This window comes from Marmota marmota, unplaced genomic scaffold (assembly GCF_001458135.2).
Source record: "Marmota marmota marmota unplaced genomic scaffold, marMar, whole genome shotgun sequence".
Lineage (NCBI taxonomy): Eukaryota > Metazoa > Chordata > Mammalia > Rodentia > Sciuridae > Marmota > Marmota marmota.
The window spans coordinates 21,283,057-21,294,037 of record NW_025999842.1 but is presented as its reverse complement, the minus strand read 5'-3'; positions in this window follow the sequence as shown (position 1 = coordinate 21,294,037).

The window sequence follows — 10,981 nt, the reverse complement described above, 5'->3', positions numbered from 1 at the left end:
CAGTGAAAAATCCTCAGAAAGGGAAACAAGAAAAACTAGCCCATTTTCAATAGCCTCAAAAAAATTGGGAATCAACTTAATGAAAGAGGTGAGAGATCTATAGAATGAAAATTACAAAACCTAAAGGAAGAAATCAAAAAAGACCTTAGAAGTTGGAAAGATCTACCTTGCTCTTAGATAGGCAGAATTAATATTATCAAAATGACCATACTACCAAAAGCACTGTACAGATTTAATGCAATTCCGATCAAAATTCCAATGACATTCCTCATAGAAATAGAAAAAGCAATCATGAAATTCATCTGGAAAAATAAGAGACCCAGAATAGCTAAAGCAATCCTTAGCAGGAAGAGTGAAGCAAGTGGCATCACTATACCATACCTTAAACTATACTTCAAAGCAATAGTAACAAAAACAGCATGGTATTGGCACCAAAACAGACTGGTAGACCAATGGTACAGAATAGAGGACACAGAGACTATCCCACAAAACTACAATTATCTTATATTAGACCAAGATGTCAAGAACATGCATTGGAGAAAAGATAGCCTCTTCAACAAATGATGCTGGGAAAACTGGAAATCCATGTGCAACAAAATGAAATTAAACCCCTATCTCTCAATATGCACAAAACTCAACTCAAAATGGATCAAGGACTTAGGAATAAAACCAGAGACCCTATGTCTAACAGAAGTAAAAGTAGGCCCTAATCTCCATTATGTGGGATTAGGTCCAACTTCCTTAATAAGACTCCTCTGGTGCAAGAATTAAAATCAAGAATCAATAAATGGGATGGACTCAAACTACAAAGTTTTCTTCTCAGCAAAAGAAACAACCTGTGAGATGAATAGAGAGCCTACATCTTGGGAGCAATCTTTATCCCTCACACATCAGATAGAGCACTAGTCTCTAGGGTATATAAAGAACTCAAAAAGCTAAACACCAAAAAAACAAATAACCCAATCAATAAATGGGCCAAGAACCTGAAGAAACACTTCTCAGAAGATGATGTTCAATCAACCAACAAATACATGAAAAAATATTCATCATCACTACTAATTAGAAAAATGCAAATCAAAACCACTCTAAGATTTCATCTTACTCCAGTCAGAATAGCAGCTATTTTGCAAACAAACAATAATAAGTGTTGGTGAGGATGTGGGGGAAAAGGTACACTCATACATTGCTGGTGGGACTGCAAATTGATGCAGCCAATATGGAAAGCAGTATGGAGATTTCTTGGAAAATTGGGAATGGATTCACCATTTAACCCAGCTATCCCTCTCCTCTGTCTATACCCAAATGCCGCAGTCTGGCTGGGCACAAATGCCGCAGTCTGGCTGGGCACAAAATCACGAGCCACCACACAGCTTGTAGATTCAAACAGCAACTCTTTATTCCCGAACTCACACCAGCTGTCTACAATCACGTTCTGGGGAAATCCACGTTCTCTGCCCAAATCCACATCCACTGGGCTTCTGTCTCCCAAAAAATACTGTCTGAATCCCGTGAGAACTCAAGGGGAACTCAGGCAGCAGGATACGCCCTATTCCCAGCAGGAATAATCTTAAACCTTAAACCTGGAACCTAAACCGGGAACGCCCTAAACCCGGATCCGCCCTGGTCCTTGAGCAAGGTCACCTACATGCAATGTCACTGCAAAATGTCCTATTTCCACGAGTCCTTCCACTAAGCAACATGGGGTATGCTGGCAAGGAAATTGTCATACCTACTTGGCTAATGGCTCCCAGCATCTCCCCCCTTCTGATTAATTAAACAACAAGCAATGTGGCTTAAGGACCGTGCCTGGTAGGTTGTCCAATTCAACATATGGTTCTTATCCGTCATCGGAAGGGGTTCTGTGTTTAGGATTGAGGTCTCCGATATCTTCATGACTGTGGCATGCTTGGTGGCTAAGAAGTTTCTGTGCAAGACACAGAATGCCTGACTGCTGGAAAAACCTCTGTGCAAAGATGCAGGATGCCTGGCTGCTGTAGCAATGTCCTTCATGAGGAGGCTCTGTATTGGAGTCTTATCAGCCTCAACCTTGATCTCAGGTAATATCTCCTGGGAATAAAGGAACTCTCTTGTTAGACAGTCACAATGTTTCACTGAGCCTAAACCTGCCCACATAATAGTAATATTACACAATGTACTTTCTTGAGAGCTACAAAAGTTTCTAATATTGCGTATTGCAACTTAGCATATAACTGAGGAATAAGCTGCATAATGTTGCTAAGTCTGTAACCTGCCTAGTAATGCAATGAACAATATGTACTAATGATGCCAATGACCTCAAATAACCTATGGATATAAATAAAACTTGGCAGCTAGGCCCCTCTGCCATTCTGCCACTTCTTTTCTTGATTCTGCATCTTCTTGTCTCAGTGTCTTTTTATTTTCCTTACAAGCTAATAAATAAATTTAGAAAAATAGCAGGATACAAGATCAACACACATAAATCAATAGCTTTCCTATACTCCAATAGCAATTCAGCTGAGAAAGAAATCAGAAAAGTCATTCCATTAACAATATTGTCAAAATAAAATAAAATAAAATACTTGGGAATTAATCTAAGTGGAAGATTTCTACACTGAAAACTATAGAACACTGAAGAAAGAAATTGAAGAAGACCCAGAATAGCCAATGCAATTCTGAATAAGAAAAGTGATGTAGGAGGCATCACAATACCTGATCTCACATTATAGTACTGAGCTGTAGTAACAAAAACAGAATGGTGTTGGCATCAAAATAGACATTAAGACCAATGGAATAGAAGACAAGACACAGAGACAAATCCACACAATTATAGCCATCTAATACTTCACAAAGGAGCCAAAAATATATGCTGGAGAAAAAATGGTCCTTTAAACAAATGATGCTGGAGAAATTGGATATCCATTTGTAGAAGAACAAAACCATATCCTTATCTATCACCCTGTACAAAAGCCAAATCAAAATGCATCAAAGACTTAGGAATTAGATCAGAAACTTTGCAAATGCTAGATGAAAACATAGGGTCGACACAACATCATATAGGTGCAGCACCAACTTCCTCAACAAGACCACTAAAGCTCAAGAAATAAAACCAAGAATCAATATGTAGGATGCCATCAAGTTTAAAAGCTTCTGCATAGCAAAAAAAAATGATTAAGAAAGTGAAGAGAGAGCCTACAGAATGGGAGAAAATCTTTGCTAGCTATTTCTTTAACAGGGGATTAATATCCATAATATATGAAGATCTGAAATAACTCGATACCAAAAAATCCAATCAATAAATTGTCAAAAGGACTAAACAGAAACTTTTTAAAAGAAGAAACACAAATAACCAACAAATATGTTTAACATCTCTATCAATCAGGTAAATGCAAATCGAAACTATACTAAGATTTCATCTTAGTCCAGTAGAATGGCAATGATCAAGAATACAAATAATAACAAATTCAGAGGATGTGAAGGAAAGAGTTACACTCATACATAGTTGATGGGATTGTAAACTAGTATAAGCCTTCTGGAAAGCACTGTGGAGATTCCTTGCAAAACTAAGAATGGAACCACCATATAACCTAGCTATCCCACTCCTCAGTATTTATCTAAAAGAACTAAAATTGTCATGCTATAGCAATACAGCCACCTCAGTGTTTATAACAGCACAATTCACAATAGCCAAATTGTAGACTCAACCTAGATGCCCATCAACAGATAAATGGATGAGGAAAATGTGGTATATATACACAATGGAACTTACTCAGCCATGACGAAGAATGAAATAATGGCATTTGCCAGTAAATGAATGGAAATGGGGAAAATCATTCTATGGGAAATAAGCCAAACTCAGAAAATCAAGGGTCAAATATTTTTCTCATATGTAAAAGCTAAAGCAAAATAAAGAGAGAAGTTAATGGGGGAGAGGATTGGATATCATAAAGATATAGGGAAGAAAAATGGAGTAGAAGTAGGAGAATGAGAGGGAAGAAAGAAGGAAAAGAGAAAAAAATGGAATGAATCTAACAGAATCATGTTATGTACATATATAGATGTACAATAGGGATATCACCTTTATGTATATGTAGAAAGTACTGATCAAAAATAAACAAAGGAGTGAAAGCAAGAGCACTAGAGCAGAAGAGAGAGAAAAGTTGGAGGGAGGAGGGGAAATGGCAAGGAGAATGGAGATTGAAATTAAATTTCTTATTTGATTATATCAGAAGTAATGCATATACTATATATAGATATATAATGCTCTAATAAAAAATAAAGATCCATCCAATGCTGTAAATGTGGCAATTAGTAAAAAATATAAATTTAATCTTTCTATACATCCTGTATTAGTTAAATGCTCATGGGCTTTGCAGGGAATAAAAAAATGAGAGTAAAAAACAAAAATTTGGACCAAAAAGCTCTACTCTGCTTAATGAAAAAATATGTTCCAGTTCCCAGAAATGAACAAAAGAAAAAAAAAAAACCTTAGAACTGGATCCAGCAAAAGGGTATATAAAGTAATTCAGTTTGAACTAAATTTAAAATTTGATCAAGACTGCGGAAAACCGGAGGCAATTTTATCTAGAAATGCCTCATTGTTTTCAGGCTTGGCCATTGGACATGAAATAGAGGAACTGGGCTAGATATTGCTTTGGCACAAAGCACTCTTCCTACGAGGAATCAGAGATTAGGAAAAGAGCAAGGACATATATGTTCTCACCACTTTTATTTAACATAGTACGGGAGGTTCTAGAGAGTACAATTAGGCAAGAAACAAAAAAATGTGGTATCTGGATTGGAAAGCAATAACTCAAACTGTCTTTATTTACATGTAACATGACAGCTATGAATAAAATTCTATAGAATCTGTGAGAAATATAATAAAACTAAGAAGTGAGTTTAGCAATTTACAGAATACAATGTAGTACGTATAAATACACTAGCAATGAACTATAACAAATTGGAAATTCTTAAAACACCATTCAACATTGCATCAGGAAAAAATGAGATACTCAGGGAAAAATTAGACAAAAGTTGCACATTCAAAACTACAAAACATCACTAAATAAATAAAGAAAATTTATATAAACAAAAGTAGTGTCCATGAATCGGGACCCTCAAAATTGTTACAATGCCATTTCCCACAAACTGAACTTATATATCAAACATAACCCTGTCAAAATTCTGGCAAATATTTTTGTAAAATTTGACATGCTGAGTCTAAAATTCATATAAAATGCAAATGATGTAGAATAGCCAAAATAACTTTTAAAAAAGAAAAAGTTAGAAGATGTTTATTACCAGAGCTCCAGACTTAATATAAAACCATGTTAATCTCAAGTGCAATATTGGCATAAAAACACAGAACAAATAAAGGGTCCAAAAATAGGCTCACACAAATGTAGTCAGTTAATTTTAAACAAAAATGCAACCCAGTTCAATGAATAAAAGGATAGTCTTTCAACAAATGATCTTGGAATTTTTGGATGTTTGTATGTAAAATATAAACCTGTACCCATACCTCCCAACAGAAATAAAAATTAACTTCAAATGCATCATAGGCCTAAATACACAATACAAAATGGTCAGACCTTTACAAGAAAGCCAAAAAATAAAATGTTCATGGTGCTGAATTTAACACAGATTTCTTAGACATACCAAAAACATGATCTATAAAAACACAAATTGATAACAGAACTTCATAAAAATTAAGAATCTTTGCTCTTTAAAACACTTTTTTAAGAGATGAAAGACAAGATACAGACTAGGAGAAAATGTCTTAAAAGCAAAGATTTGATGAAGTAGTTGTATCAGAGTATATTATTTAAACACATAAAACTAGTCAATAATAAAAAAGCAAACAAAAATAAAATATATAACCTATTTGAGCAGACATTCACCCAAAGAAGATATTCAGATGATAAATAAACTAGTTGTATATTAAAAACTTATCAATATCATTAATCATTGGGGAGCTACAAATTAAAATAATAATAGGAAACCTCTCTATACTCATGAAATGAGTTTAAAAATGTTTTAATTGATAATAATTAATGCCAGCAAAGGTCTGCTCATGGGAATATAACATTGTACGGTCTATTTGAAAAAGTTTGACAACTTCTTATCTAATTAAAAATGTACCTACCATATGGCCTAGCCATTCTTAGGTATTCATCCAAAGAAACTAAAAGCATAGGTCCTTGCAAAAAGCTGCACACTAATGTTCTTATCAGCTATGTGGTAAAAACAAAAACCTGGCACAAGGCGAACATGTAAATTTTGGCATATCTACACAATGGAATACTAATAAGTAATAAAGTAAATAAACTACTAATATATACAATAACATAGATGAACCTTACATATGCTAAGGGAAATAATACAAACAGTATATTGTGTATAATTTCATTTATATAAAATTTTAGAAACTGTAAACTAATGTATTATGACAAATACCAGATCAGTGGTTGTCTGGATGTGGAGTAAGGTAATGGAAAGAAGGCTCAGGGAAGTGTAAGAGGGAAAAATTACAAGGAGAAAAATAAGGAAGCTTTGGGGAGTTAATGAAAGATAGGTTTATTATTGTGGATTTTGGTAATTGTTTCACAAATATATACATATGTCAAAATTTATCAAATTATACACATTAACTATCACATGTCAATTTTAAGTGATTTGGCTGTTTTTCTAAGGCTACATGAAATATTGTACTTAAAGATGAAAATTTAAATGCATCTCCTTAACAATCTTGTATTGTCTCACATGTGAGCTTCTGGGGGACACCTAACATCCAAACCATATCACAGAGGGGGAAAAAAAAGGAAGGAAGGAAGGAAAAAAGGAAGGAAGGAAGGGAGGGAGGGAGGGAAGGAGGGGAAAACATGAAGGAAGAAAGGGAAAAAGAGAGAAAAAGATCCAGAACAATGTGGGTGTTAATTCCCATACACAAAATACACAAGTTTTGTATGAGAAACACTTAAAAATTCTGATAACATAGATGTTGTAAATAAAACTAGACTTTCTCTATGTGTTAGAAGGCACTCAATAGTATAAAATGTTAGATTTCCCATATTAATCTATAAACCTATTGCAATTCCAACCAAAATTCCAGTTGGGTTTTAATTTAATCAATAAATATTATAGGGGCTGGGTTGTGGCTCAGTAGTACAGCAGGCGTGGTGACCTGGGTTGGATTCTCAGCACCACATAAAAAAAATAAAATAAAAAAGGTGTTGTGTCCACCTACAACTAAAAAAATTATTTTAAAAATAAATAAATAAATATTATAAAATTTTGTGGAATAAAATTCAATAAATGTATCAGGAGAGAGGATAAATGAGAGTGGATGCTCACCAGGGAGTACTATGTGGTCTTTTGAAACAAGGGATCTGATGTAAACATATAACAATACCATGAATCTTAAGTACTTAGGTGCTGGAAGAAAAAGTAAGAAACAATGAGATCTATAATTCAATACACCATTAGACAATTCTTGTTTTGGTGCATACATATATGACCCCATGCAAACACATGGGTACATTTAAGTAGAGAGGGACTGGAAGTGGAAAGTGAAGGGGAGAGTGCAAAACAAATAAGAGGAAGATCATGTTCAAATCAAAAACAATAATCTGTCAATAACTGAATGTATGATTAACTCACCCTACTGCAACTGAGGGTTGACTAAATGCAAATAAAGTAATCAATTAAGAAGGAAAAAGACTTTAATATTTGGAAAGTTCTGTCTTTGATTGTTGTCGTGTTCCTCGTGACTAAACCACTCAGGGTCATTCCAGGTGAATGGGGCTGCACGAAATAACCACACAAGAGACAGAGATACCTTTTTCTTTGGGCCTTGTGATGGCTCCTCTGACCTTAAGGGTCCGCAAAAAGAGAGAGAGAGTATGTGCTGAACCCTTTTATTGAGGAGAAGCCATTCAAATGAGGCAAGGGGTCAGGTTTCAGGGGGTTGAGTCTAGCTTCTTGATGTCTGCTGTCAGCAGGTTGACTGACATCTAGGAAGGCCACACCCACCCAAAGGCAGAGCAAGAGGAGGGGACACACAAAGGGAGTTACCTTGGAACATTCAATCCCAAACCGGGCAAAGGGACTAGTATTACAAGGGAATAGGTGAGTGTAGCTCAATCCATAGGTGACACGCCTACATCTGAAGACATGCCCTCAACTTCCTGGACCAGGACAACATGAAACATATTGACTGGTCAAGGCCTCTCTTTAGGACGGAAGGTGCGAATCATTCAGAGTGGCTCCCCACAGATTGTCACAAATTTAGTGCCATAAAATTACATCTCCTAGACTGGGGTGTAGCTCAGTGGTAAAGTGCTTGCCTAACATGTTTGAGGACCTGGGTTCAATACTCAGCATGGCACACATAAAAATTGTATCTAGTTCTCTAAGGATAAATTAATTCTTCTTGGATTTGTATTATATTAATTTTCTATTGTTCCATGAGTTATGACAAACTTAGTGTCTTAAAACTGTACACATTTATTATATAACAGCTTCTGTGGATCGGGAGTTTTGGCAGAGCTTAGCTGATCCTCTGCTCAAGATCTTACAAGGCTATAATTCCAGTGTCAATCAGGTTGCATATTCATCTGGTGGCTGGACTTGGAGAGAATCTACTTATAAACTCATTCTGCTTGACAGAATTCATCTCTTTGTGGTAGTAAGACAGAGGTTTGTATTTTATATTTGGTTCTAGGAAGTGAACCTAGGGCCTTATGCATGCTGTGCATATGCTCTACCACTGAGTTACATGCCCAGCCCTTTTATTTTCTTGATGGTTTTCAGGAAAAGCCCACATAGCATGCATGTGTAAGTGCATACGTGCACATGCGCATGCACACACACACATACACACACACACAGTAATGCAGTCATGGGAGTAACATCACATCTCTTTTGCATATTCTATTCATAAAAAGCAAAGTATACATCTCACACACACTCAAGGAAAGGACATGAACATGGAGTTCACTGTGAGGTCTGTCTGCTACATGCATGAACAATATTTACATAATAATTTACCATAAATGCTGTTTATTAGCTCTTCAATATTAAAACAAACCTATGAAGTATAGAGTTAGTAAGTTGATATATAGTTGGTAACAGCAGGAGAGATAGAAAATGTTAAAAGATATATTTTAAAGTGGTTAACACAAATAGTGTGTTATTTATGGTCATAAAAATAACCATTGGAAAACCTTTAAATAAAACATAACAATGGGAAAGAAGAGAATGCTTCTTCATGTTTTAATGACAATTCTTGAAAGAAGTGACAATCAGAAAAAAAGCTTTCTGTGTGGCACAAAGCATTGGTGAGAGTAGGGGAGAAAAGAGCCTTTTAATTTTTCTTTAAACTCTTCTGTTATAATTAATTTCTTTTTACTATGGCATTGTTTTCATATTACTTTTAACATTGTATTAGAAACATGACATTTCAGGAATCAGGTGACGATAATATTTACATCATCAAATGTAAACACTAAGTGGAAACATAAAAGTTATAGGCATCACCACTCACTTTTATAACCATGGAAACTAAGTCAGAGAAATTAAATTGTGTACTCTGAATCACCTGGCTGATTCTAGACATATCCTTTGGTAGAATCTTGATCTTTTGATTATAAAACCATTCCCTATTCCTACATAACATATTCTCAAATATTTTTAATTGAAAGGCATGAAGCTGGTTTATGAGTTCCAGTTTGAGATCTAGCAACAATTTATTTGCAGCAAGTCATTCATTGATTTTCACTTTCCTGATGTTGAAATTCATGATCAGCTATAGTCTGTAATGTTCAACTTTTCCAAGTAGCAAAACTTATTTTTTGAATAAAATTCTGGAGTCTCATATTTAGCAAAAGCTCAAAATGAAAGGAAAAACACCAAACCTGAATTTTTCTAGTTGAAGAGGGCAGGATGGACACTTGAGGCTTTCCTCAGCCCTGACACACTCTCCTTGAGATGAGGAACTCTTTAGTCCATGTACATGCAAACTATTATCTAGGTTCTGATCTAGAGGCTCTGGGATGAGATTAAAATGTCTGCATTTCTAACAGGCCCCTAGAAGAGCGAATGTTGCTAGTCTAATCACTACCTTTTAATAATGATGTCAATTTCTCTTCTAATGCTTGTGTGGAATTATATCTTCCTTCCAGTATTTAACATCCTTTTTATGTGCCCCATTGATAACAGAGACCAATCACCAGGAGTTTTGCAGGCTCCTGATTTACTACTCAAGTTGCTGACATAAACAGCCCAAGTTTGTTGAAGTGCAAGAATGCAGTGATGGACACAGCCTCTGGGTATAATGAACAGGACTCCAGTCTCAATTTTCCTACCTCATGGATGGGAGACTTTGGCAATTAACTTCATTTCTCTAAGTACCAGGTTCTCGTCTGTAAAATGGGGATAAGGAAAGCAACTGCCTTCTAGCTTGTTGTAAGGATTATAAGGGATATTATGCAGTAAGGCACTTAACAGTGCTTTGAATGCAACCAGCATCCAATGAAAGTCAGGTAATAGAGGAACATGGAGAGTATTTAAAGGATTTATTTATAAAATCTTAACTCTAATATACAATTACCTCTGCACAGAGAATCCTAACCTCTGGTTGGTAGACCCAAAGCAAAGTTATAATGTACAAACCCAGAGCACACAAAGGGCTAGGCAGCAGAAATAAACTGCATTATTTCCACCATGGCCTCACTATTTATAGCCTATCAGGAAGAAAGTATCATATCATTACAGCTACTAAATGTATTGCAGAAAGGATTGTTTCTTCAAATGTGTCTTTGTAAGAATGGGTGATAAACAAAATGCAGAGCAAGAGCAGGTTTTTAAATAAGTTATAACTAATTAAATCTTTCCTAAAACATTGATTGCATATCCTTAGATTTCCTGTCACTTTTTTTCTGATAAAACTTATTATTATAAGAATATATATGTATATGTGTGTGTATATATATATATATAT